At 47.4% G+C, this 21,247-nt stretch overlaps 1 protein-coding gene across 2 annotated transcripts in view; it reads right to left on the bottom strand.

The window, feature by feature from the left end:
* The window catches only part of AGPAT3 (1-acylglycerol-3-phosphate O-acyltransferase 3), a 245,970-nt gene that overhangs the window by 122,435 nt on the left and 102,288 nt on the right, over positions 1–21,247 (bottom strand). For both annotated transcript variants that reach the window (XM_078656405.1, XM_078656406.1), the window contains exon 2: positions 17,206–17,279. The gene's annotated coding sequence lies outside the window, so the exon portion shown is untranslated. The remainder of the gene's footprint in view (positions 1–17,205; positions 17,280–21,247) is intronic.

The following is a 21,247-nucleotide window of genomic DNA, read 5'->3' as shown; positions in this document are numbered from 1 at the left end:
GCTGACTACACCCAGCTCATCCTCTCCCTCACCAAGGACCCACACACCGCCAAAACTAACCTTCACGAGGAAATTAAGGCAGTCGCCGACTGGATGAGGAGCAGCCGTCTGAAGCTGAACTCAGACACGACGGAGGTCCTCATCCTCGGACCCACCCCCACAGCCTGAGACGACTCCTGGTGGCTGACCACACTGGGAACAGCACCAACACCCACCGACCATGCACGCAATCTAGGAGTCATCCTCGACTCCGCCCTCTCCATGTCTAAGCAGGTCAACGCCATCTCCTCCTCCTGCTATAACACCCTCTGCATTCTCCGCAGGATCTACAAGCGGATCCCGACCAAAACAAGAAGAACGGTGACACAGGCCCTAGTCAGCAGCAGACTGGACTACGGCAAAGCACTCTACGCAGGAATCCCAGCCAAACACCTACGACGACTACAACTCATCCAAAACGCCTCCGTCCGACTGATCGTCAACGTCCCCCGCTGCAGCCACATTAGCCCCCACCTGAGAGACCTACACTGGCTCCCCGTCGACAAGAAGATCACCTTCAAGCTCCTCACCCACGCACACGCACACAAAGCACTCCACAACGCCGGACCAGCCTACCTGAACAGCAGACTCAGCTTCCACACCCCCACCCACCAGCCTCGCCCTCGCCGCTGTCCCCCGCATCCAACGAACGACCTATGGCGGCAGATCCTTCTACCTCGCCGCCAAGACTTGGAACACCCTCCCCACCCACATACAGCAGACCCAAGACCTGCTCGCCTTCAGAAGACTCCTCAAGACCCGGCTCTTCGAGCAGTAGCAGCACCCCCCTCTCCCCTCAGCGCCTTGGGACTCTCACGGGTAAGTAGCACGCTTTACAAGTACTCTGATTAAGGGCATCACAGAATTCTATTTTTTGTGTTGAATTTTTTTTATTGAATTTTACATTTAAAGTACATCAAGAGGATAAGGAAGCAGTAATAAGTTGTTAAGGAATAAATGAGAAATTCTAGAAGGTTAAAAAGTAACAATAAATACATGACATTTGTTGATGAATAAAAGCATGGCATCACAGAATTTAGAACTTTGGTTAGCAGGCTCCCTTTCATTTGTTTGTTATTTTCAATAGGGAAGTAAAGCAAACCTTTGCTATTCTCACTCGCTTTGTTATTCACATGACAGAATATGCAGGCTCACACAATAGGCAAGTTAACTTGCTAAAGGACTATTATATGGCTTTGAAGACAGAATATGGCACCAGCGTACATAATCTAGCTCCAAAATGCACCCCCACAGGGTAGGTAACAGAGCCCACTTGTTACACCCTGGAAATCAGAGCCTAACAGTTTGGAGGGGGTGTCATCAGTAGAGAGTGGGTACCAGGAAGACTGGTACAATGACATATCCCATGTTTCTTTATCATCTACCTTTCGCACACAATAGGGGAGTGAAGAAAGGACAAAAGCAAGTAATATCGGTAGGCTCTGCAGAACTGGGGCTCAGCAAATGAGGACGACAGCCCTTCAACCACAGAAGCCATGGTGATGACCGGGCCAGAGTGTTGCATTTCTAATGAGTAACTTTCAAATGTTGGGTTCAATATATGCGACACTCCGTGTCCATTCAGGGCCTTCAACTTTCTTTCACCCCATGGTTGATATGCACAGAGTTCAGATGTCCACCCATATGCGTGCCTGGTGGTACACAGGGTGCACCTGCCTAGGTCTAGTAGAGACCAGACACTACTGCACAGCTAACTGTAACAGTGGCCTTCAAAAACGGATTTGCTTCTTGCAGGTTTTTGTTTGCTGGATGGTGTTCTGCAGAGGTGTCCTGTTCCTGAAGCTTAGCCTGGGGAGCTTCTCCCTTCAGACGTTAAACTCAACACTAACGGGTGCTTTAACCGTAATCTGAAGCAGATGGAACTTTCTGTTATACAGAAGTAACCAGTATTTGTTTCATGGCAGTGCTGCTATGCGCAAGAGCTTGCGAAGCAGGGGGCTCAAACGCTCTGTGGCATTATAAACCCAAATGAACGGGTGATTGGATGCTGGCTCGGTGTTTGCACGGGTGGCACCAAATCAGTGTTTATCATTGGTCTGCGATTATGCCCGTGGCATCCAGAGCGCATACTCTTTTCCATTCTGCCTTTGCCTGCGATATTAAGGTAGAATGGAATATCAGAAGGGTCCTGGACCCAGCTTCAGTGGTCTTCCTTAAGGCTATGCAAAGGAACTGCCCTCCCCACCACTGGAGGGGAACCCTCATTCTGCACCCTGCACTGGAGAGATGGAAAGCCAGAGTTAGATGGACTGTTATAGGCATTAATGCTACTAGTGCTTGAGAGAAAGGACCTCTGGCGTCTTATTTAAACTGGCTCTTAGCAACTATTGAAGAAAATTGTTGCGAACATTATTATTAGTCTGTGCAAAGGGAGTTGGGCACATTCATGCACACACTATGGCACTGTGAGCCGATCCAGGAATATTGGCACAACATACATACAATTATGAGTGAAGCCCTGGAGGTAGAGGTCAAACCTGAAGCGCCCAGATCCCTTCTCAACGTCTGGGAGCCCACTGACCTCAATACTTACACCATGCAATGGGTCACACTGGGCTGCATGATAGCCAAGAGAAATATTGCACAACTCTGGGGAGCCCCACACGCACCCACAGTGGCAGACTGGGAGAGAGACCTGGACTGGTGTATGCTGAGAGAAAAGACAGTCTATGTGGCCCGGGGCTGCCCCAGAAAATGGTCCAGGATTTGGACCTCCTGGAAAGCATATTGTGGCGATATTTGTACCCCTCCCCGTGATGCTGATAGTGATGTCTCCTCCTCTCTGTGAATTCCAACGAGTTGAATTACTGTAATTGTATGCATGTCTGCCTGCGCTGTACCTCCTTTATTGATCATGGTGTAATTGTACCTTCTATGTCAAGACTGTTTAATAAAAAGATTTATTTAAAAAAAATGTGTGCCACAGCGAAGGAAAGTGAGGCAGGTGAATGGTGAAGATACAATCCAGACCATCCGGTCTTTCGTCGTGCTGTAAACTAGACTGCGCACACTCTACACACAACTTAAAGAACCAGGGCCGCCACTTCGCTGGCCTGTCCAGGTGTTGGAAGCTCTGTTCCGGTGCAGGTCACAGTGTCAGAGACACAAACTACACAAAGTTCACCACAAATACATACATTATCCATAGTGATCAACTCCAGCTAGATGTGGAGCTGCTGAGTGACGTAGGGTAAATATATATTACAGGAGTTTAATTAAATTTTAACCGGACCATATTCTCACCCACCAGAAAGCTGTGAGGACATTTGTACCACAGCCGACTTTCCAATCAGGAGAGAGGAGAACCCCAAATTGCTTTCACTTCACTACGCTTGAAGCCCCCTGCCCTCAAGTCTGCAGATAAGACAGTCTGGTTGTGCTACAACGTCTGGTGAAATGGGGATGTTCAAAGGCTCCTCTTCAAAGTCCAAGACTGATATATTAAGGTGGACCCGGCCTGTCCTTCGTCAACCGAGTCCCAGTTCCCAATCGCTACCCAGAGACAGTTCCTTATAGGAGCCACCTGTAGCATAAGTCTAGGTCTTTCCTTACTTAGATAAAATGGACACAAGAGAGAAAAGTAACCATCAGCCTTACGAAGGCAGGGTAGAGCATGGGGGTCTTGTTGCAATCCATTATTGCATACACAAGACCAACCATCGGTGTCTGCAAGCCCCTCTCCAATGCAGGTCCCAAGGGCTTGGCGTGCACATTCACCCAAGAGGACTCCGTCTAATCTCTAAGGCAGCAACTCAATGGATGTCTCCCTGGACAACTTCCCTAAGAGGGGTGTGGTTGGGCGCAGTTTTACTCACCAGTAAAGATCATCATGGAATACACAAGCTCTGTATTTCCTAGTAGCATCCCAGTTCTACTCCCTATTACAAAAGTACTCCCTGCCCCATGGAAGGGCCTGAAGCTACTCACTAGTGCAGGCTGAAAGGGTCTCATACACAAGACCAAAAGGCTACTCAAAGTGCCACTAACTATTCATACAAACAGGTAGTAAAACAACATCTCATAACAGTAATGGGGTCCCGGTCACAAGTACTTAGGACAGTCTCTACAGCAAAAGCTACCAACACACACGCAGGATATACTTTATGCACCAGTAAAGCAAGGCCCTCTCAGCATACTCCTTCCTACAGGTTCATACCACCCACCCAGGGGGCTCAGAACTGGTCCCTAAAACAGCTTACAAAACAAGGTCTACTACACAAGTCACCCAAGTGGGGCTAAATTACCATTAGTTACCATTGTTAGTGTGACAACCTTGGAATTCACAAGCACTCGGGTCTCTATTCAGCTAGGATGGCAGCATTGCAGCAATACTAGAATACAACACTCCCTCCTCACCACACACTCACCTAAGAGGTGTTGCTTCTAGTCACCTCTAAAGTAAGGCCACCTCAAGATACACTCCGCCCTACAGGGAGTAAGAGACTCACAACTACCTAACAGGTTCCAGTCTACTCATTAGCAAAGGTAGCTCAGCAGAATTATCAGACTATGTCCCCCACCCCTCCCAAGAGGAGGTGGGCTCTTCTCATCAGCACAAACAGGACAGGAGGCATACAGGAGCTCAGCCAGCCGGCTCATGAAAGCAATAAGCAAAGCATGTAGTAAAGCAGTCTGTGTAGCACAGGCCCAGAAAAAGCTCAAAGCTCTACTTACCAGTACAGGTAGTAAGCGACTGCCAGGCCCAAGAGAGTGGCACAGATGCCAGAGAACAAGCACACCGCTGACTGGTTCGTCAACATGATGAGATGGGGACAAAACGGTCCAACGAGAGGAACTGGTGCCGTGAGCGGGACACCCTGGGACGGAGGACCCTCGCTCCTTTCCGTCCCAATAAGCCTTGCACATTTCACAAAGCAAAGCGGGATTAGGAGAAAAGCCCCAGAAGGGCTTTTGGGAAAAGCGCCACCTCAGCAGAGGGGGGAGGAACTGTCCAAGGCTGATGTTCGCCCTGTGCACAGGATTAAGCCTGGAAACTGTGAGTGACTCAAAAGGGCCTGAGCCCCTCTAAACCAAAAAACAAAAACCAAGAACGAGCTGGACCGACAGCAGCTAATCAGACAACAGAAAGGAATACTACTCGGAAAATGAGGCAAGACAGTCTTGTCACGAACATCACACGTCACTTAACTAGCTCTAATCTCATAATCAGCTTATTGGGACTGAGCAAGCTACAGCCTTGGAAGGCCCACTTATCAATATGGTCAGTAAAGAGAAACTGCAGCCCGCCGAGGGAGGGAGTGCCGTGCCAAGGCACTGTACCAAGGTTCAGAGTGTACAGGCACGCTGAGAGACACTGCACCAAGATTCAGAGGGCACAGATGAAAGACAAGTAACAGTGAGGAAAACTGAGGCTGCAGAAGAGTACAGTGTCAGGGAACATAAAACAGGGGGCACTGGAGGTAGAGGAGAACAGCTGAGAGGCACTGGAGACTGAAGGGACACAAGTTGACAGAGCACTATACCAGGGTACAAAGACAACAGGGCACTGGTGGTAAGACAGCAGAGCTGTGGGAAACCACAAACCGAGAGAAGGACATTAAATCCAGAGGTACGGAGCACAATTCTACAGTACACAGCACATATCCCTGGCTCTTTGGGGTAAAGTGGACAATGGAAGGAGACAATGCAGCACAAAGTGCCTAGTAGATAGCACACAGACAGCTCCTAACGAAAGACAAAAGAGAGCTGATGACTGAAGATTTATAAAGAACTGCAGGGCCACTTTGGATTACTTCAGTGAACTGAATGTATATTTAGTTGTATTTACAATACACTCGTACAATCAAAGGATACAACAGAGCACTAGAAAAACATAGGGAGGGAGGTGAGGTGGGTGGGGCGAGGATAAGCGAGGTGAGGCGGGCGCCAAAAGGATAAAGGGGGTGAGGCGGGCGGGGAGACGATAAAGGGGGGTGAGGCGGTCACCGAAAGGATAAAGCGGGTGCCGGAAGGATAAAGGGGGCGACGTGGGTGCCGGAAGGATAAAGGGGGCGACGTGGGTGCCGAAAGGATAAAGGGGGCGACGTGGGTGCCGAAAGGATAAAGGGGGCGACGTGGGTGCCGAAAGGATAAAGGGGGCGACGTGGGTGCCGGAAGGATAAAGGGGGCGACGTGGGTGCCGGAAGGATAAAGGGGGCGACGTGGGTGCCGGAAGGATAAAGGGGGCGACGTGGGTGCCGGAAGGATAAAGGGGGCGACGTGGGTGCCGGAAGGATAAAGGGGGCGACGTGGGTGCCGGAAGGATAAAGGGGGCGACGTGGGTGCCGGAAGGATAAAGGGGGCGACGTGGGTGCCGGAAGGATAAAGGGGGCGACGTGGGTAGGGAAAGGGATCAGGTGCAAGCTGTAACTGCATTCTGATTAATAGTCAGTAGGACAAGACTGTGGCAGACGTGGGTCTTCAGCTGTTTGTACAAGGACATTAGTTTCATGACAAAGGTGCTGTGATGAGGAGTTGCAGGGGTGGGAGCCTTGCTGGCGCACCGCTCTGCCCAAGCGGAATCAATCTTGGCAAGACTACTGAGAGACTGTGATGGCTAGGACATGTAGTCATTGTAATGCTGGGGTGATATGATTGGTACCCTTAAAGCCTAAGACGATTCGGGCACAAAGGTTTTGCACCCTTAGTGTTCACTTAAGAATTTGGCTCCGAGGCTCTCAAACTGCGCTGCAGTAGTCGCTGAACGAGAGGGTCACTGCTATGAGGAGTGAGATTCAGCTGAAGTGTGCGGAAAGGGGAGAATGCAACAGGGGCGAGAGGCAGAACACATTAGTGACAGTTTACCTGAATGGAGAAGGAAAGTTTGTCGACCAGGTATCAATGGTTTTGATGATTTGTGGGGGGGGGGGCATGAGGGCCCAGACAGTAAAGACAGAGCATGGGCCAGAGTTTGGGAGATAAGGATCTTAGTTTTGTTTTGGTGCCATGCAGCCATAGCAGACTGCTCGTCCCCCATCTTTGCACATGTTAAAGACAACTGTGCCCTTTTCTTTCTTTTTCTGCCTCTTTCAAGAAATGAATGTGATTTGTACTATGGTCAGCATGCATGTGGTGGCCAACGTTCTAGTCAACATTGTAGCGATTGAGGGTAAATGTCAGGGGAGTCACAGGGGTGTGTCAGAGCTGCCGAGATGGATGGATCTTATGGTGCTGCTAAGAAAAACATGGTCTTCGGCGAGAAAGGAAAGTACTGTGGTCAACTGCACCTAAAGTTGATACAGGATGGTCAGTGACTCAACCCTGGTGAAGAAGAGTGCTTTCCTGGTGATAAATAGTGCAGTATCAATATCTTTCTGGTGTGTGAAGCCCGACAGGAAGTATCTGCAAGGGGTTACTTCAAATACATTGGGGATTCTGTGGGTGCTACCGCTTCAATGATTTTAGCAATAGTCGAAAGGCCAGGGATTGGTATATAGTTGGTAAGGAAGTTTGGTTAGCTGCCGGTTTCTTGAGGAGATGTTGTCAGAACCCCTTTCAGAGGGCCACTGGGCCCAGTTGTGGGTGCGGAGGTATTTCTCTCTTGATGTCCCAGGGCCTGGCTTACTATGGATCCTGTGCAACTGGGCCAAATATTCTTCAGACTCAGTAGTAGCGCAATCCTAACAGTCCTAGACTTTAGGGGGTACGAGGGCACATACACAGGGGCATGAACACAGGTTCAAACTCAAAATACACGTAACAGCAGCAATAAAGGACTGTCCCACTAAATACTTGCTTCATGAAAAAAGAATATTTTACAGCTAGTACCACAAAGGGAAATACAACATTCACAAACAACTTCCACAGCCCCCGGAGGCCAGGGCTCTTATGTTTCTTAGTTCCCCAAGCCCCACTCCCTCATACCCCATGCGTAGCGGTTATTCCCCATTCAGTATAGGTTGCTATTCAGGTGAAGATCCACTAGTCGGAGGCTCAGGAGTCCCATACGGAGTTGCAGGCTCACAATGGCACATGGGCAATGGCTGACTCCGAATGACAATATATATTATGGTGGCCCATCCTGGCATACGAGGTCACCAGTCCTCATTGCATATGGCAAACACCCAGTACGGCACAGTGAAGTTCATGGCTCAATTCATGGCGTATGAGGGTAATCGACTTTCAGTGAACAAAGGCAACATCCCGATCAGAACCGCAGCAGTCTCCTCCCCCCTCGCAAAGGGAATCCACTTGACAGGATTCCCCACCAGACCTTGCTCCGTCCAACACTTTCCTCTCTTCACAGGACCCATTGCTCTTGGCGAGCAGGAAGGTGCTGGTGTTCCAGGCTTCGGGCAGGTGGTCTTGGATTCCCTGGGCGATGTCCCCTCACCCAACATGGTGGCCAACAGGCCTTGGTCCCCAGTTTTGGCCGCAGGCAGAGAACACAGAGCTTCTCTTCCTCGCACAGGTTGAATCACTGCTCGACTGATGACAATTTTTGGGGTCTCAAGCTTCTCTTCTTATAGTCCATTTCCAGGAACCAAGTGTGATTTTGAGTCTGAATCCTTGAAGTTTATGTTGGGGGTCTGCTTCTTTTGAAGTACCCACTCCTCTTTCACAGTCATCTGTCACAGAAGGAATGACTAAATCAGATAGCAAACTAAAGAAGATAATGGACGAGCGATGAAACTTTTCACTCACCCCCAGTCACAGATATGGGTTGAATCCATCTTCGTTCTTAGGCTCACTTAACCACCCCAGTTCAGATCCAGCCATATGCAAACCAGTCTAGACCCTGTTCCTCACGGGAACAGCACAGCCCGAACTGCCAGGCCAGGTCTTCCCTGGACAGGAAACAAGAATCCTGGGGCCGGTTTCGGGGTATCACCCCTCATTAGCCAGGATAGCTTGAATCCAGTGGCAAAGTGAGCATGGGACCCACGTCTGGGCATACCCTGCCAACGCTGCAATCTTTTTCAAAGAAAAGCAAAAACTGACAATTAGTCTGCCACCTGAAGTTGCGGTAAACGGACAACACTCCTCTAACGAAACTGCAGTAGTAAATCTTCCAGGAAATGGAATCACAAATGAATCCGTTAGAGTCTGGAGTTTACTGAAATATAAAGGCACCAGCCATCATTCAACAGGTATCAGAAATAATAACAGAATAGAACCTTTGCCCAAGTTCATAGCAACACAACCCAACAACCCAGAGACCATTCCATAGAATAAGAAAGCAATACGCATTCCAAGAAGACAGACAACCATACATACCACACTATTCCCCCCTCACCCTTTCCCCTCTGTCAAAGCACCCGTCAAAAGAAAAACAAAATGGAAATGAACGTAAGAAAGGAGATATCAGCAGAAAAGGAATTATGTTCACATGATTTGGTTTGACAAAGCCATGCGATTCAAATCCCAGAGGCACCCACCCTCCAATTGCACAACTCCTTTGAACAATTTTACAAAGCTTGGAGTGCCATACTGTGAGTTGCCAACCATCACATCCTTGTCGCCAATATACACTGTAGTCAATCTACCGTTTGTGATTTTGTTTCTTGGATCAGGCTAAGTCTTGCGTTTATTGTAACAAACAAGTTACTTCTAAATCACCTACAAACTCAACCCTCTTGTCATTCTTTCATGTAGAGCACAAAACAATCAGATTCCATTGCACAGACCTCTAAGGTGGCAAAAAGAGACCAATACTCAGAATGAGGAGGTGGGAGAGCTGTGAGGAATCTGAGATTTTGGTCGTGTATCCACCAGAAAGAGCGCTACAGAGGGTAAGAAACTTGTTCTTCGGATGAATCCTTTCAACTGCAGATTTCTCACCTTCAGAATAAATACCAGAGAAGTACTTTCCACAGGGAGAAGTCTGTGGATTGCACTCAGACCATAAAGCCAGGCACGGCCAAACTGCCAAAATGTCCTTCCAGTTGGACCTGGCTGTTTAAGCAGTATTGCTTCATGAACATGTGCACCGATGCAGCCTGGCAGACATCGGACAGGCACCCCGCATGCAAGTGCAGTGTTGGCAGCCTTAACCCTGGTGGAATGGGCTCTCAGCCCTTTCGGAGGCTGCTTTTTTGGTCAATGCATAGCAGATCTTAACGCAGAGGAGTACCAACCTCAACAGAGTGCAATGTCTTCCTTTTCTTAGCCCCGGAGATCGCCACAAAAAGCTGATCATCCACTCTGTGGGCCTGGATACGACTGATGTGAACGCTTACAGCTCTTTTGGGGTCCAACCAAAGGAGCCTCGCTCCTCCTCCGTGGGGTAGAGCAGGGCAAAGAATGTTGGGAAGGCGACAGATTGAAGAGTCACAACTTTCAGCAGAAAGGCCGCCCTGGTCCTCAGCACCAGGTTGTTCAGAGGAAATCATGGTGTAGGATGGTTGCATAGACGGTGCCTGGAGCTCACACACAAGAGGAGCTGAAGTGGAACGAGGAAGACTGTTTCAGAACCAATAGAGGCAGTGAGCAACTGCAAAAGCACACATGAGAAGTGCCAGGACCAAATTCAGGCGCCACTGTGGCATCAACTGTTTGGGAGGTAACAAGTGTTTCAAACTTTTAAGAAGACTCATTACAACAGGTGATGTAAGATAAATGCCCTTTAATAGTGCCCGCAGAAAAGGTTTGCTGCGAAAATAAAAAGTGTACACACAAGATTTGGACTCTGCACGTTCTTGGCTGAGGTGAAAAGATCCAGCCAGGGGTTTCCCCATTGCCGGAAAGTACCAGTGTGCCACCTTGAGGTGTAGGCTCAATTTGTGACCCACCAAGTACAGTCATCGGAGCTTGCCTGCCGTGGCATTTGAATGTCAAATCCTACTGCAGAACCGACATATGCCACTCGAAGTGGGGAAGCAGGATGCATGAGGCCAACAGGCGAAGAAGCCTCAGAACTGCTCTCATAGAAACCCTGACCTGAGGCTGTAATATAAGGATCATAGTTCGAACAGCCTGGATACGTTGGGACGGAGCAAATGTCCTGAACTGCTCCTTGTCCAAGACAGCTCTTGCAAAAAGAAGCCTCTATGAGGGAGTCATGTTCGACTTCGGCTCATTAAAAACCGAGAACCTCAATGATGAAAGGGGGTCTGCCATTGTCTGGAAATGGTGAACAACTGACAATGGAGAGCCCGCCTTCAAAAGAAAGTTGTCAAAGAAGGGGATTACCTGGATTCTTCAACTTCTGAAGATGGAGAGCAGCCCGCACCACTTTTTTTTTTTAACACAAATTGGAACTGGTAAGGCCAGAGGGGAGTATGGCAAACCAAGAATGATGCTCTTGGCGACTTTGAAACCGCAGCTAACATCTGTGGGACTGCAGGACAGGCACATTAAAATACACAACATGCAGGCCTGGGGGTATCTTCCAGTTGCATCATCACGATTGTCATGTCCGGGTCGTGGCAAACTCCGGTATGAAGACTGTTCAGTGTTACTAGGATTGCATTGTCTCAATCAGGCTGTCCAGGAACCGGGTGCGCCAAAGTGGATTCAGAGTGTGATCTCGGACTGAGTCAAGAGATTCAGCTTGGGGTGGGACAATGAAGTTGCCAAAGGACTGATGAAAGAGGGACCAGCTCAGGTCTTGGAGCCGGAATGTACGTTGGCACAAGAGTTGGTGCAGAACAAAAAGGTGGGTTCTAGAGACTACAATGGGCAGATTACTGGTTTCCCAGCTGTAACCAGGCTGTAGGCCCCGGAGGATTCTGGGGGCCAAAAGGTGCATGAGAAGGAGCCAGAAAAGTGCCAAAAATAAGTAGCATGGCCTCGACCTGCTGCTTTGTTGCCAATGGTCCTGGGACATCAGGCGCATCAGAAACGACTGAGATAGTCTCCCCAGTCGCAGATCAGGAGCAAGATTGAGTGGCACATTGACAGTCACAATTTTGCTTTCGACACAGTGGCAGAATAGGATAGAGTGTTGCTTCGCTTTCTTGGGTTCTCTCTTTGATTTGGACTTAGACTTACCAGATGACTCTGACATCGAAAAAGACCGGTCACAAGATTGACCATGAGAGTGGAAACTTGTCTGCACCTTCGATTTGAAGTAGAAGCAGAACTTATGGACGGTCTGTAACTTTTTGGATGTTCGGTGATACACATCCTCGCTTCGATTCCGGATCCCCTTCAGTGAATTAAGAACCAATCACTAACCCAACCCCAAACACCAAAGGGTCCCCTCATGCGGGCTGTCACTGACAGCTGTTGGACAGTCACGCAGGTGGTGACATTGTTCCCTTGCACACTGAGATTCAACTTGAAAAACTTGTCAAACCGAAGGAAAAGGGAACTGGCTTTGGATTTCATTAGAAAATGTAGAAAGAAAAGAGTTAGCATCAGCATGATGCCACCTCTAGCCACACTTCAAGCTGCTATGAAATTTTCAGGATCTAGTCTGGCACCTGGGAAATATTCAAATGGGGAGGAATCTATGGTCAGAAGAATCCATCACATATTAAAGCTCCAGCCAACAGTTCATGGCAACAGAATCCCACAACCCTAGCTATGCATTGAAAGGAACCCGAATGCCAAAGAGAAAGACTACAAATACACCTCCGGAGGCACACTCCACCAGTATTCCATTGTGCCCGGTCAGTGGCAGCATTAAACAGAGTAGCAAGCCCATACCCTTGAAGAGATAAGAAATAGAAAAGAACAAAAGAAAAGCTGTAAATTACTTAACCAAAAAGATTTCTACGAGGCTTGCCCCACTTGAGCATCAGGTCTGGAATCCATTGCAAGACAGTAGTTTATTGTGGAAGTGAGAACATGGACCAACCTCTAGGTGGCTGCTTTGAAGATTTACATTAAAGGGATGTCCCTTAGCAAAGCAGCAGCACGTATTTTGCCTCTAAAAGAGTGTGCTTGCTGTCTGCTGCAAAGACTTGTGAGTTGTTTGAGAAGAGTAACATTTATTAGCAAATCGTAGGTCTGGAATGGGATTGAATTCTATTAAGGGCCTTTTTTTTTTAAATCAGGAAGTAACAGGAATACATTATCTTTCCTTTCTGGGAATTCTTCCTCTGCTGTTTTTTACTTGACACAATAGGTTTACCTCTACCATAGAGGAGAGAATGAGTGTTTTGATATTGGTATGTGTGTAAAGCTTCATATCCTGTTGCACAATGAGGTCTTCATTGTTGAGGTTTAGTATGGGATCTCTGGTGGCTTTACAGAGTGTGTTCAAGTGTTTGGCATTTCCTGTTGCTGCATCAACTTCAGTGGATTCCAATAGCAGTGGGTGCTAAGGTGGCACACCGAATGGTTTGGGACCTCATGGTGAAAGGCAAACCAGAGAACATCACGAGATGTAAGGTTTCCCAAGTTAGGGCAGTCAAGAGTGTCCAGCTTGCGGTCAAGATACCTAGCACAAGCCAAGTAGTGTGAAAATTAACCAAGAACCCTCATCAAGATTCAGATTTCCAGATCTATCCTCAGCCAGTCATGCAATCATGGGTCACCCAGGAGCACACTCCAAGGAATTCAGTCGCAATGCGAGCCAGTAGGGGCTGAACAGGACGGTCGGCAACAGGACAGTCAGCAAAAGGAGCAAGATGTCGGTCAGGCTGGACTGCACGAAAGCAAAGTGGTTAAAGGCCCTTTGGATAGAACATGAAAGGCAGCAGGATCCTATAGTGATCAACCATGGTCAGACTATATTCAGGTTGGCAGCAAAGGAGTTCAACTCCTACACCTGCAAAACTCAGGGTACAGATAAGAAACCAAAGCACTGAAGGAGTGAGCAGTCAGGACAAATCTAAAAGACTGAGAGCACACGTCAAGGTAGCGTTGTATCATGCACGGAAATCTCAAAGCATGCTGACCGAGTGCAAAGATTCCGGCTACCAATGCAGAGCGCAGAGACGACATGTCTTCTTGCTGTGTCGCCCTAGTTTATTTATTTTGCAATTTTTTTACAGAGTGTACTCGACCCGAATGCATCAAAGCGCTTTACACGAGCACCAGTTGCATTATAGATGGACACATTTATTTTTTAGGCAAGGGGAGATTACGTGATTTGCCCAGAATCCCAGGATGCTTGAGCCTCCCGCCAAGACTCAAACCTGGTTCCCCAGCTTCTAGGTCGACTGCTCTGGCCGTTATGCCGCATCCTCTTCCCAAGTCGGAGAGCTATGCGCCCAGACTTGGATTCCGTGCACACTGTCACTGGAACGAAGCTGTACCCAGTGGATGAGCCCATAAATTTGGAGAGACCGGTCCTAGTTTGCTTATGTTCCAGTGCAGGGAGGACCTGGCTTGGCAGTTCGGGCTGGACTGTTCCTACTGGAGCAGTCAAGACTGATTTGCATATGGCTGGGTCTGAACTGAAGTGGCATGGTGTGCACAATAACAATGGATGGGATGCGGCCCAGAGTAATTATCAGTGGCCAAGATTAAATCGAGCATTCCACCCATCACTGTTTTGTATACTTGCTGTGTAGCACAAAAACAGAATACACCGGTTCTACGACACCAGGGCAAGGGGCACACAGATTTCAAGATACTTATGCCAGTTTACCAAAGCAGAAAGTGCACCGGTGATGGTGCAAGGTTTCAAATACATCGAAACTTGCTTGGACCCAGCCCTCTCTAAATAACTTGTAATATACTAATCAACATGTCTTGTTGATCAATATTTGCATTTCAAGACATTTCTAGTATCTAGGGAAAGTTTACCTATGTGCTTTTACTAACCGTAACCAGAGTGTCTTAATATGGCTGCCGGGAACGCGGGAACTGTACTGCGCATCTGTGTGCCACACTCGCGTGGTATGACGTTCTTTGCTTGGAGGGATTTTTCGGCTTCTGCTCACTAATGCCAAAATGGCTGCTTTAAACTTTTCATGCTAACGCTTATGCCGCTACTTCTACTAAAGCTTGTTCGTTCTGCTTAATTATTAATGCACAAGTTAAAATAAAGTAATGGGGTTATAGTAGAGATAAGTGGTATACAGTGCATTCATTTATTTTTGTATTCTAATCGGTTTCTTTTTGACTTTGCTACTAGCTCGTATTTTGGGCCTGAATACGGTCACATCTTCCATCTTTGAATCCTCCGCGAAACCGCACTCGGACTCTGAAATTGCTGAAGCATTGGCATTGAACCTCGGCCAAGAAGCATCTCGCCCACGATGTGCCTGAGAACCCCACCCCATGACCTAGGAAGAGGAAGAAGATTTACCAGATGTGTAAACATTGTATGCGAAAATGAAATAATGTTGGTGGGCGGAATAAACACTTGAGAAAAACAAAATGTGGGTGGGAACTTAGTCAATTCAAGACCATTGAAATGATCTCATCTTAGTATGGGGTGATGACCTCTCCTCGTCTTTCCAATCAACCACGGAAAGGGAACACATAGATTTGTAACATTATGGGGTGGTACATTGCCCTCGAAATGGTATATCTAAGGTAGGCTTAGATAGAGAAATTGTCCAAATAGCTGACCTGTCACTGACCCAACAACTGCTGTAGGAGATCGAGAGCAGAGGTGCTGGCGGAGCACTGCGTCAGAAAATTCGAGGTGTGGGGGAGATTATCGATTACCTGATCTGGGTATCCAATTGGCTTTTACCGAGAGAAGGGTGTGACACTGGCGTTGCACTTTAGTGGAGGTCACCGATCCTGAACAGAATCTGTCCTGTGGGCACCTGATTAGTCGGGTGTCTGGTCCTGAATTTTGCCCCAGACCGTGGCCAGGATTGGTCATTGCTCCATTCTAGGTCAATATAAATCCGTGTGGTATGTCTTTGTGCTATTTGCCTTTCTCACTCTTCCCAGGTACCAATGTTTTAAGGTGTTGTTGTGATTTCTTGCAAACTTTACCTGTTTATATTCATATTCCCGCTTATGAAATTCATGATCTCTGTAATTTGGTCAAAGAGTCACTTAAATCTTTCATAGATAAACTTTTAAAACTTTCCGAGTCTGTGGTTACTTTCAGGGAGGGTAAATGTTTCAAGTAAATTACCTGTTTTATTCTAACACCCTCTGATCCACTGGACTTATCGCTAAGGTGTCAAGGATTGGTAAGTCATGGTTTACAGGTATAAGTCCTAAAGGACTCAAGTCACTGATAGATTGTTAATAGTAAAACACAGGCAGGACTACTGTTCAAAGTGTGAATGTGTATAGGCCCAGGTGAGTATGGTATAGCTGAGCTAGTGGTCCTGCGCGCTCTATCACCAGTACAAGGGTAGAGGGAAAACGCTTTGCTAATGCAGAGCAAGTAGACCAACCCGGGACAAACGGTCTGCTGAAGGAATTTTACAATCTTGCTGCTATCGTCTTCAGAGGATTCAGCCAAGCTACGGCCTAGTTGTAGGGACGGCAGACAAACAGATCTGGAAGATTTAGCAACGGCGGCCCCTTCACGCAACCATGCACTTTAGTAAAGGGGTAGCGATGTTGCTACATTTTACAGACCGGTTTTCCAAGGTTTGTAGCAACTCACAATAATTTCAGTTTAAAAGAAAGAGGCTTGAACAGGGACTGAGAAGCATGGGCTAGGTACAACAACAAAAAAATCAAAGTACAGAGAATTTGGTGGTGGTGCATATCCCACACATGCAATGGTTTGCAATGAGCAGGAGATATCCGGACCCCCTGCACTCAGTGCTCCTGTAAGATACAGATACTTGTGTGTGAGGTCATAAATGTATTAAAGATTAGCTCAACTCCTGCACAGGCATACCTTAAGATTGTATAAGTAAGGAATCATGCATAATATAAGTAGAGACAAACATGCAGGGGATGCGAGAAAATAGCCAGTTATAATGACTTCGAGCCATCACACCTACACCCCCCAGCCCCCCTTTGCAAAGGGTATTTGTGCTTTAAACATGGAAAAGGGGGCTTTTGTTTAACAGTGCTACAAGTGAGAGGATGAAATTGCACATACAACACTGCACATAACACTCTTCTGCAGTAAGAGCAAGTTCTGGAGAGGTCCAGGCTTAAACTGAGAAATCAGAACTTGTGTAGAAATTCAACTCCATCAGTACACACCCACCGTGAAAGCACCACAAAACAACCTTTTTAGAGAAAGGAGGCTGATGGGTGGAGAACACTGAATCAAGTTGCAACTCGTCATCAACTTTTAAGACTTTTGGAAAGAGGGTTCAAAGCTAAATAGACCACAGCAAAAGCAGCGAATAGGTCAGCAAGGAAAGATGCTCATACCTCTTCGGTGGGGGATCACTTTCCGGAGTGGTTCGGGTCTGCTAGTTTGGCTCACTCTATGGCGTCGCACATCCCTGCAAAAGAAGATCAGCATCATACTATGGAAGCAAGCTGGATTTTTTGCTTTTACATATATCCATGAATGTGTGATCAACAGCCTTTTAGATGTGCAATCCTGTACGTAAAGGGTATACAATTGTCCTTTGAGGTTACAAGTGGGCCCTTCATGACAGATCGCACAGCAGAAACACGGATTCCAAGATCTGTATGATAGACTGGACTCATGTTTTACACCACAACATTAGTAGAAAGGAAATCATACTTCAAATCCGAGAGACTTGGTTAAACCAAATTAGACCTCAAAATTCAAGTTCAGTGACTAGTTAGAGTGGACCAGTTAGTCTGATCGCGTTGGACATGGGTAGAGGGGATGGAGGAGAGCAGTAGATTTGTCTTCCCATTATCAACAATAAGAAAATACTAAGACATGGCAGAGCCCTCTGGCCTTTTCCCAAGATACACGTGTTCACCACAAAAATGCATGGAAAAGAATAAATTCTATGCACACCAAACAGGATGCTACAGCTAAACATAGGGGAGAGGATGTAGCCTTATGGCTAGAGCGGTCGAACTTGAATCTGGGGAACCGGGTTAGAGTCTCGGCAACGACGCTCAATATCCTGTGATTCTGGGCAAATTACTTATCTCCCCGTGCCTAACAAAAATGTGTCCTTGTGTAACGAAACTGGTGGTCATGTAAAAGCGCTCCGATACCAGATATCTTTGGGTCTAGTTTGCGCTATATAAAACTCATTATAAACAACAACAAAAACCAGTGCACAAAAAGACAACAGGATTGGCCATCAGAGAGTCCCAAGAACCCCATTGAAAATAAAAACTCAACTACTGCAGGGGGTGGAATTCAACCAGCTCTAAAATACAAATTAATTTTTTCAACCAACAGCCTTTCATCATGCCTGCATGCCCCACAGCAGCCTATTCCCTACCATCTGCTCTCGAGGCACCTCCTGTGTGAACTGGTGCCCTTGCATCTGTCTCTCATTTTCACCATCCCCTCCACCCCTCGCTGGTGTCACCGTCTCTTCATGAGCCCCATTCACACACTTACTGCACTCCTTCATCCCATGAGGTCTCACTACAACCCCCTGGGTGTCGGTTTCATGGTGTTCATTTGTGTCTCTGTATAACTGCATAAGCATCCATCTCATTGCATCTCATTGTGTGATCCAGCCTCACAGCATCGCCCCGTGTCGCCCAGTTTCATTCTGTCCCCTCATGAGAGTCTATTTCAAGGCCCATCAGCAAGAACCAAGCCATTCGGGGGAGGAGAGTACCCACCCTATGGCACCAGTGGGACCCTCTTCATTAGAATACAAATGACTGGGATTCCTTCTACACCTGACAAAGCTTCGCAGACCTATAGAAGCGCCATCACCTGAAATGCGTGCATGGGGAGTCTTGTGGGGTCTTAAGGTTGACTCAGATTGTGGATTAGGAGGTGCACACATTCTTCTCAGGACCAGCTTACCAAGGCTTCTTCCTTGACCACAGGACATACCTGCTGGTCAATCTGTACGCTACCCAGTTGGCTTACAGCCAGCCCAAGACCAGCACTCTCAGAACTGCCACTATGCCCCGACTCCAAGAACAGCAGTCAGGGATAAGCACTGATCGGTAAGAAACCAACACAAACAGCACAAGTGCAGTTGAGAACTGTATGCTGACCTCACCTTGTGGTTTCATATTCACAACGCCAACGATCAAAGAACTCTAAACCAGGGGTGAAGGCGAGGTCTACCATGGTTTGTGCCACGCCAACGTGCCTTCTTGTCTGTGATGCAGCCTGAAGCCACAGACTCCACCAAGTTAGCAGTGTGACCTAGTCCCTGCGAATGGACAATCTACCACCACCACTGTCAACGGCCATCAAGGTAGAATCAAGATCCAGTATCAGCTAGTATCTGAGAGATTTCCTTATCGGGACGACATCCCAGGACCTCAGACAGTGCCTGGGATCGAATGCAAGGTCAGCCCACTACAGCCCTTCTCTGACAACAATACTCCTCCTAGTCGCATGGCACCCAGAAGATTAGAAGCCAAATAAAATCTCTATCCTGTCCACGGTCATCAGGAAGAGAGACTACAAGAGAGATACCTCTCTCCGGTCCCCAACGAGCCACAGTGGCAAACTGGTATCCAGACTCCTAGGCCAGCTGGAAGAACTTTTAATGTCACTTAAAAACTGCCATGGAGTCTTACAGACAGTAGGTGGTGGAGAAAAAGACCAAACAGCTTCCCTTCTATAGCTGTGGCTCAGGGCTGTGCATTTCATACACCCCCTCTGTTCACGTCACTCAAGACTGAGTGCTTTCATTATGCCCTTTCTTCATTTCACTCAACCCTACATATTTCCAAACTGTCCCTTCAGTCCATAGGATGAATACAGACATACCTTCATTTTGCCCTTCAATGCGCAAAGCTGTGTATTTTTATATTATCCCATCTGTTTCGGACACTCAGGCCAGTTTTCACACTACACCTTGTGACTTTGTGGCTCTTGTCAGTTTATTTCATAGTGTCCCAGTAGCACCTCAAGCGGTCACAGGCCGTAGCCATACCACGTAGCAAACACAGGAGCACCTCAAGCGACATTTAAAAAACATAGGGGCAACTCTCCAGATGTCAGAACCAGAACCTCCACATGGGAGTATCTGCAGCATACGAAAACACCATAAATTTCTCATCAACCAGTTGTCAAATACATAGTAGTGTTCTTGGGCAAACGTTGTCTTCCAATCATCGATTTAGCCACGTTCAAGGAGGTTTATTTTTCAATCGCAATGCAGATGCGAAAGGTAGATTATCCTGCCAACACCCGTTTCGTAATATTATTCATGGAGGACTTCCTCAGGGCTACAAGCAAGGACCAAACATACATAAACTTTGTGAAAATCCACAAGAACAGAAGTTAAACATCTAAATAAAAGACCTAGAAATACAGCGACATCCCAGTTACCCATCACCATCATGATGGTGCCATCACAGTTTAACACCTGTAGTTGTTTCAACTGCAACCAGCTCAAAATTTGTGAAATCATACCATTCGTACAAACACACCAATCGCTAATTTATACCATGCGTGCCCAATCAAAACATATCACCACATTTTTAGATGCCAGTTTACAAGTTAATTTTCGCTGGCTAATAGGTGTCTAACAGGTTTATTATGGCACAGGGTGCAAGGCAAGTGAGTTGGTTGAACCTTTCATTAGGTACGCGTGTAGAATGATGATGGCAAATGTACAAAACAGAAGCACCAAGTACCACCACATTTAGAAAATAAAAGAGCACCTCAGGCAGTCACAGAACTACTAACACCACAGCGAGGCCGAACAGGAGCAAACCGAGTGGTCCTATAACTGGTTACCGCCACAAGTAGAAAATACACGACCATCTCCAGCAGTGAAAGACCCGCTTGACTTCCATTCACTATCGGGACTATAAAAGAACTGCTTTTACCTTCACTGCTATCTGTATTTCACCTCATGCCTGCTCCAGCACCACAATAGCAACTTGAACCGTCACGTAATCGCCACCACAACTCCCACAAACAGTGGTCTATCCCAGATGATCTTGGCACACCAACTCAGCAGGACATACAGAAGACAAGAATGCCTTGTGCAGTGGTGGCTCGCAGGCCACTGGCCCAGATTCCTCACCACCAAACTTCCCTTCATGTTAGGTCAAGAGTTGTCGGGATAGGACTCTACCCTACAGCTGAAAAACAAGAAAACAGCCATACCGCCATGCCTCAAATAAGGCTCAGTAACGTAATGTGGTCGAACATCCGGCTGCAAAGCATGGAAATGTGTGATGCCTGAAATCAATCGATCTGTACCCGAAAGAATGAAGCCGACCCATCGGTGCCCAATGCTGCTACCGTGGCCTCCCATCCCTGGAACAAACACTGTTGTCATCAGGACTTGCGGACTGCGCAGCTAGCATGGTACTATGGGATTAG

This window comes from Lissotriton helveticus, chromosome 8 (assembly GCF_964261635.1).
Source record: "Lissotriton helveticus chromosome 8, aLisHel1.1, whole genome shotgun sequence".
NCBI lineage: Eukaryota > Metazoa > Chordata > Amphibia > Caudata > Salamandridae > Lissotriton > Lissotriton helveticus.
This window is presented reverse-complemented; position numbering and strand designations above follow the sequence as displayed.